This window comes from Dermacentor silvarum, chromosome 3 (genome assembly GCF_013339745.2).
Source record: "Dermacentor silvarum isolate Dsil-2018 chromosome 3, BIME_Dsil_1.4, whole genome shotgun sequence".
In the NCBI taxonomy this organism is placed as follows: domain Eukaryota; kingdom Metazoa; phylum Arthropoda; class Arachnida; order Ixodida; family Ixodidae; genus Dermacentor; species Dermacentor silvarum.
The window spans coordinates 84,370,944-84,378,417 of record NC_051156.1 but is presented as its reverse complement, the minus strand read 5'-3'; the positions used below and the strand labels follow the sequence as shown (position 1 = coordinate 84,378,417).

At 39.9% G+C, this 7,474-nt stretch overlaps 1 long non-coding RNA gene across 1 annotated transcript; it reads left to right on the top strand.

The window, feature by feature from the left end:
* Positions 1–120: 120 nt before the first annotated feature.
* LOC119445551 (uncharacterized) lies at positions 121–6,791 on the top strand. The gene is made up of 3 exons (XR_005190624.2): positions 121–490; positions 3,839–3,915; positions 5,234–6,791. It is a non-coding gene; the product is annotated as an uncharacterized LOC119445551 (long non-coding RNA).
* The last annotated feature ends 683 nt before the right edge of the window (positions 6,792–7,474 follow it).

Here is a 7,474-nt window from a genome sequence, read left to right as displayed (position 1 = left end):
GTCAATTGGTATTCATGGCTAATTTCTCTTGTGTGCATTTCTTAGTAGTAAACTCTTTTGAAGTAATAATTAAATTCTTTTATATTCTGTTTTGGTGAAAGTATTGTTAGAGTGTGAACTCTGGTCATCATCATCAGTTTATCTTGGCTATTGCAGGTCCAAAGGATATACTGTTACCCCTCTCCTGTGTCAAACCCATCCGATAAATTTTATAACCTCTGTCTCGTCATGCACCTAATGCTTTCATAGTGCAGTTAACCGAACAAATTCTCCCATCTGATGAATCACAGTTCACCTGCTGGATATGATTTCATGGAAATGGTTGCACTACAGTGCTGTTGCATATTGTTTTTTTTGTATATTGTTTTATGTAGAAGGTTTATGCACACTTTTGTAAACATCAGGTACCCGAATAAGCTGTACAACATTGCTGCAAGGTGCCTTGGTGAACCAGTACCCAGCCCTGAGGAACAGATTGGACTCTGGCTATGTAAGAGCATTTCCTTGTAAATTTCCTTCATTTTGATTTCTTTGGCACATTTAAAGGTTAAAATATGCTGTCAAAGTCTTTCTTAGCACTTCGTAATGTTTATGGCCATTGTTTCTCGCAACTGTTCTCGTCTGTGTGCTTGTCATTGAGTAGACATGCTGTGATCTATAAGCTTTGCAGCTTGACTAAATTTGAAGATGCCAACAGCAGCTCTGCATCTGAGGTGCAATACGGCCACCTTCTGTAAAATTAATTGCATGCTCAGCTAAATATACAATTGGTTGAACAATATATTTTGTACCTGTAGTCATTTATGCATAAAAATTTTGACCACACTAATACAGAAAGAAATTACTCAACTGCTGTGTTGAAAGGTGTGCTAAGATAGCTCGACTGGTACATTTTAGAACATGAAGGAAACAGTGCAAAAAACAAGTTAAGATTAGGGCAACTCTGTTTTTACTGTGTACTGTTTTCAATTTCTTACACAATCTGAAAACCGGAAGCCACTGAACTGGTATTTATGTAAAGTCAGTTGCTTTCACTTCATTCTAGTTCTCCTGGCACATGCGCCTGAAAAACAAGTACAAAATCTTAAAGCCTAAATCTCCTAATTTATCTAAATTGCACTGTTGTTCCCACGTGCTGCAACATAACTGTCAACTGCATCAGAGCTGCTCTTGCAAAATCGTGTGTACTAGGTATCCTGCAACTGATAATTGCTGTACCAATGTTAGCTTCAGCTAATGGTAAACACATCATAATAAATAAGACGAATAATGCAAAACAACAGTATCTGAAAAAGCATACCACCATGTTTGACAAGTAGTCAGAAAGTGTTGCTATGTATCATTGCTGTTAATTGGTGTTCTTTTTCGCATTAGAACGCCTTTAGATTAATAACAGTGCACCTACTTCTGTAACAATTTTTATTTATTGTCGTGAAATAATGCATCTAAAATAATAAATTTCACAATCAGTTATTTCTGTAACTATGATAACTAGCCTGATCTCACCTAAATGTTCATGCTACAGGTTGGATTTTTTTTCGGCTGAGTTTGCTTTGTATATACAGAAAGTTTGTTTAAATTTGGAGGACACACACAGTCATGACTGAAAGGAATAAAGTGATGTTGGTCACAAGCTATTTTTCAGCATTAATTAAGGAAGCCACAATGCTATTTGAATATAAAACTTATTCCCAGTGAATAGCTTCTGTTGACTGCCAAGGAACCGTGGCGTGCAGTACAGCAGCAGTATGGTAGCAATGTAAGATCTGCTCACAATTGATTGTTTACATGGCCTTGAATTGAAACGTGCTACTGTGTCACGAGAAAGCACAGCAGAAAGGAAACAGATGATACCATTTTTTATTGTAGCTCGTTCATGCATTTGACTTCGACATGTATAATGAACTAGCCCCAAATTCAGGTGGAAACAGCGCTAAGGATACAAAGTGAAAGCACATTGAGGAAATTACACGTTGCACTGAGTATTTTTTCTATGCGTCCTCACATAATCCAAGTGTGTCCACCTGAATAGGAGTAACAAACTAGCAGATATGTTCACATTAGCTAGGCCCATCCTTAAGCTTTCTAAGTTAGCATTACATAATTCTAAGGAAACTATAACTTGAATCAGTGCCTGTATAGTATGTTTTTCAAATACGTAGTTATTGCTAGTTTTTCTTAAACAAACAAAAAAGAACAATGTAATATAATGAGCAAGGTTTTCATGTTTGGTCCAACCATTGAAAGGCCAAGTGAACCACAGCGGAAATTAAATGTGGTTTTATTGAACTGTAGAAGTCATAAAAAAATATAAAAAAGATAACTTGCCACTGGTGGGAGCAAAACCCACATCTTGCAAATATAGCATGCAATAGTCTACTTATTGAGCTGTGGTAGTAGCTGTCCTCTCATTCACATTCTTGGGGATTTGTGTATGTGTACTAAATGTGGCCCAGCACCAAACTCATAATCATGGCAGATGATGTGGCACATACTTTTACCTGCAACCATCACAAAGGGGATGACCCCTAGGAGCAGGCAGCAGGCCTATAAGCCTTTGCATTCATAACAGCATTGATGCCTTCAGGTAGCATACAGTGCCATCTGCCTGCTCTTAAATGTCATGTACCACATGACGCCTACGGTTCAACGAACATGCTGCAGCGTCAGCCATGGCCTTGAGTGGTGCTAACAGTTCCAGGGCCATATCTAATAAACATAACAAATGCGGAATGAGGTGAATGGGAGAATAACCTCCATCGTGCTTAACTGATACAGGCTCACATGTGTAATGCATATGACGTGGGTTTGCCCCCACTGGTGGCAAGTTGTTTTTTGCCTACTTTCTTTTCCAATGTTTAGTTATTTTACATTTCAATAAAATGACATTTAATTTACCCTGTACTTTCCGTGGCCTAATTATCTGTTGGCTGCATACAGTCTTGATTAACAAAAATCTGGCCCATTTGTTCCACCTATTCATGTTTGACCCACTTGCAGTACACTTCCATAAGCATCACCCATTAAATAGCCGAAAACATCTTGCGAATATCCTTTTTTGTAGATAGCTATATGCAGTTAGCTGCTTATAGCTGTATATACCTACACAGGGGACCCTGATCATGAGAAGAAATTTACAGAAGAAAAAATTGGGTTGGAGTGCATATGGCAGGCATTGTCAAATGCTGACTGGGAGCTTACCACTGCCGTTGAAAAGTGTACAATCATTGCATTCTACCAGTGCTAACATATGGGCCAGAAACTTGGAGGTTAACAAAGCTCGAGAACAAGTTAAGGACCACACAAAGAGCGATGGAACGAAAAATGTTAGGCCTAACGTATCAGAGGGCAAACGGGGATAGCCGATATTTTAGTTGACATTAAGAGGAAGAAATGGAGCTGGGCAGGTCATGTAATGCGTAGGATGGATAACCGGTGGACCATTAGAGTTACAGAATGCATATCAAGAGAAAGGAAGCGCAGTCGAGGGTGGCAGAAAACTAGGTGGGGTGATAAAATTTGGAAATATGCAGGCGAAGGTTGGAATCAGCTAGCGCAAGACAGGGGTAATTGGAGATCGGAGGGAGAGGCCTTCGTCCTGCATTGGGGGGACATTTATATAGACTGATGATGATGATATGCAGTTACTATTTATTCACTACCCATTTAGCATTGAATTGCGCCACCGAAATTCCCTAAGTGGACTGCTGTATGATTGTATGAATATTATAAGCTGTTGCTGCTGGCAGTTTTATACTTGCTAGTTTACATAATAATTACAAGCAGCGAAATTGGTCAGCAGCTGCAGCCCTTTCACTGCTGTAATTTTTCTCTTCAGATGCAAAAGGCGTGAGCGCCATCATGGTTCTACCATTTCTTGTCAATGAGCGAGGGGACGACATATTCACAAAAATGGTTAGAACTTTGAGCTGCTTACACGACCAAGTACACAGTGTCAGTATGAGGCAATGGTCAATATGTACAGGGCCCGGAATATTTCGCTGCGCCTGTTCAAAGAAAGGTTTTGCACCCACCGCTACACCGTTCTTGCTCAAGTTTTGCGAAATGATTGCATTTTGGGGGCTGCTTCGTTTAGTATGACATTTACTACAGTTAATTGCCTGGTATTAAGAAAAAAGTGCAAATTTGCCTTCGCTTGTGGGGATGCAAGCTGCTGCAGTGATGGCGCTACCATAAACATGTGTCGCCGCCTGCCGGCAGCTGCAGAATGCAGGCGATCAGGGACGTTTGCAGTGTGTTCATGAGCGGGCAACACACGGTAAACCCAGTGGTAAACATCCTTGACCGGCTGCTTTTTGCAGCTGCCGGCAGGCGGCGACACAGGTTTATGCCAGCGCTGTCGCCGCAGCAGCTCGCATCCCCGTAAGTGAAGAAAAATTTGCACATTTTTCTTAAAAACCAGGCAGTTAACTTTGGTAAGCGTAACGAAGCCGACGCCAAAACTTTTGGCTAAACGAAGCCGACCCCAAAATGGGATTGTTCTGCAAAATGTGAACAAGAACAGTGTAGCGGTGAGCGCAAAACCTTCTTTTGAACATGCACAGCGTAATATTCAAGACCCTGTATAACTGTGGGGAAATTTCAGAGCTAGAAAACCACCAAGATAAACAATTGGAGTATAGCCTTAAGTTAAAATGAGATAATTTTGTTAAACTTGATTATTAAGGCTTAAGAAGTGTCAAGCAATTAATCAGTGTGTGCAGGCGCTTTATGTGTGGCATTCTATTTACTCAAATTATTAGTGGTACTTTTTGTTGGGCTTTGAAAGCAATGAAAGTAACCAGAGAAACCATTTATGCTCTCTACCTAATGGACATTATCAAAGCAATTAAATATGTCAAAGTGGCAGATCAGATCACATGACAGAGCAAATCTTGTGCAACCATCCATGGCTGCACATATGATCTTGCAAAACCAAGTTATGAAAATTGAACTGCAGCTTATGGTAATCTTTTTTTTGTAGCGTAATAAAATGGGTACTTACTGCTTTTGAAGTAAAAGCTTAGAACTGTTCTAATTTTCTGGTAATTTAACAAACCATTTTTGCCTACTTCAAACAGAAATTAGCAATTTTGGTCTTTTTCTCTGCATAATTTTTCATTTCGGCAACACTAACCTAAAATAAAAGTCAGTTCTTTAAAACTTTGTCGCAGAGCAACCCGTATTGTTTTTGTGCACCAACAATTTATGTATTTATATGTTTGCTTTGCAGACGCCAGGACAGGAGTTTGCCCACCCCACATTGCTGTACACTGGTGACAACCGCATCTCTTCCAAGGCCCTGTGTGTGAAGTGTGGATATGTATGTGTAGATGTATTGGACTTCACTTCCGGTGTAACGGGGTTAATTTTATTTTCCATGTACTGGGGCTTTCAACATCGAATACATCAGCTCTGCGGAGCAGACACTCTCATAGCTGCAACACATGATTGAAATGAAAACGAAAATGACAAAACTAGGTGCCAAGTCCCAACAGCTTTAATAGCATGGTTAACTGCTACAACTAACAAAATCACAGCCAGTACTGAGCAGGCTGAGAAATCTGACTAAGCTGCTAAAGTCCTCTTGAAATGTACCTTCCTGTATGCACTTAGCCTTTTTTGTTTCTTTTTTTTAACGCTCCGGCTATTTTGGTGTTCGTAGCCTTGGATTATGCAGCTGAGTAGTACTGCCAATAGCTATTCAAACCTCGAAAACTTTATTGTGTTTAAATGTTATTCATAGTTTTTGTATTATGGGGCATAAAGCAAACACTCACCAATGATATTTTAAAAAATAATGAAATTACAAGAAATTGTATTTCGGAGCCAGTATGGGTCCTTTGTTCCCAAATGACAGCAGAGGCAATGGTTTGGTTCTGTACAGGTGAGATGGCGGAGAGCGCATGCATAGATGACAGGCAGATTATCGTGTGTCCTTCCTATCGCTTAGCATGTCATCTGAATATGCAGTGATTTTAGTAGTAATTGCGTCGGTAATATCGCAGTGGAAATTATGGATGCCTAGTGCTAGTGTATAGAAGGCCCTGTTTTCTCTTGGTGTTCGGATAATGCGTCGGAAATAAGGTTGCTTTTAAAGAGATAGTGCTTATCCTGCTTTGGGTGCTTCTTAACATTGCCAGATTGACAGTGAATTACATTTTTTGCATGTGAATATGTACATGGAGCCAAGTTAGTTCAATCTTCCAAAGGGGTCCTTCATGTACACCAGTTCATCACATAGCTTGCTGGAAGGGACATGTGCCACCCAACCATTGCAGTCATTCAACACTCTGGCAAAAGTCTTGCTCATGCCACATGCATACAGGATGGTAGCACGCTTGCTTTTCTTGCTCACCACTTAGCGGATGGGCGCTGAGGCACGATGTTCTTGCTCACTTGGCAGTTTTAGCGGCTGGCCATTACATTGCGTGTCATTTAGCATCAAGATCAACTCTGCTTTTTGCCTTGTATGACTTGAGCAAAGACTGAAAAGCGAGGTTACTAGTGATGAGGCGGCCAACCTTTGTGGCCCTTGTGGTGTACAGAAAGAACATCTAGGTATTTTGACATGTGTGGGTTTGCGATGAACCCTGGTGGCAAGGCCATTGGTGATTCGTTCCTTGAGAACATCAATGGATGCAGTGTACCTCTTCTCTCAAGCTCTTCGTGTGCTCTAAACTGATGCTTTCCTTACAAAGTTTAGTGCTTTTTGTGATTGCTATATGTACTCTCGCTAAAGGTCACTGTGATGTGCGCATATTTTATTGAATAAAATTTGTACATGTTTTAACTGCTGTGTTGTTCTTTCAGATCTGAACCGAGGCAGATCAAAATTTGATGCAAACATGGAGGCAGTGCTAATGGAAACATTTAGAGGTGAGACAGCAGTCTTTTTTTGACAAATTGGATGATAGGATGGCCAAGAAGTAGCACTTTTGAAACATAATGTGATGCACTTACTATGCAAGCTGCACATGGATTTTTAAGTGGCATTATTCGTCATGCCCTGTTTTGCATTTATCTGGTCTTTAGTCATATTTATTTTCTTCTACTGGCATCGATGTTGTATCATTGCTTTGATATGGTGAAATTTTAAATTTGTCGTTAATTATCAATATTGAAATTTAATTCTTCTGCCCATGTATGCCTCCATGGCATATTGAAATAAACAAGCCCTTTGTCATGGCAAAGAAATAACATCCTTGTTCAAGAAATAAATTTTTTTCTCAAATACCTGAAATGCTATATTACATAACATTGGACATATTAGCGCTGTTCAGTTTGCCTTGTACACCACATCCCCCCACAAAAAAAAACATGCTGGATGTTGCAACTGACGCATAGTATTTCTCAAGGTTGGCCATTGATTCCAATTTAGCAAATCAGATTGCTGTCTTCTGTTTTTGCAGGGTATGATGCTGATGCATTTGAGGTTATCACATATGATAGTGAAATTTTGGCTCTTGGTGTT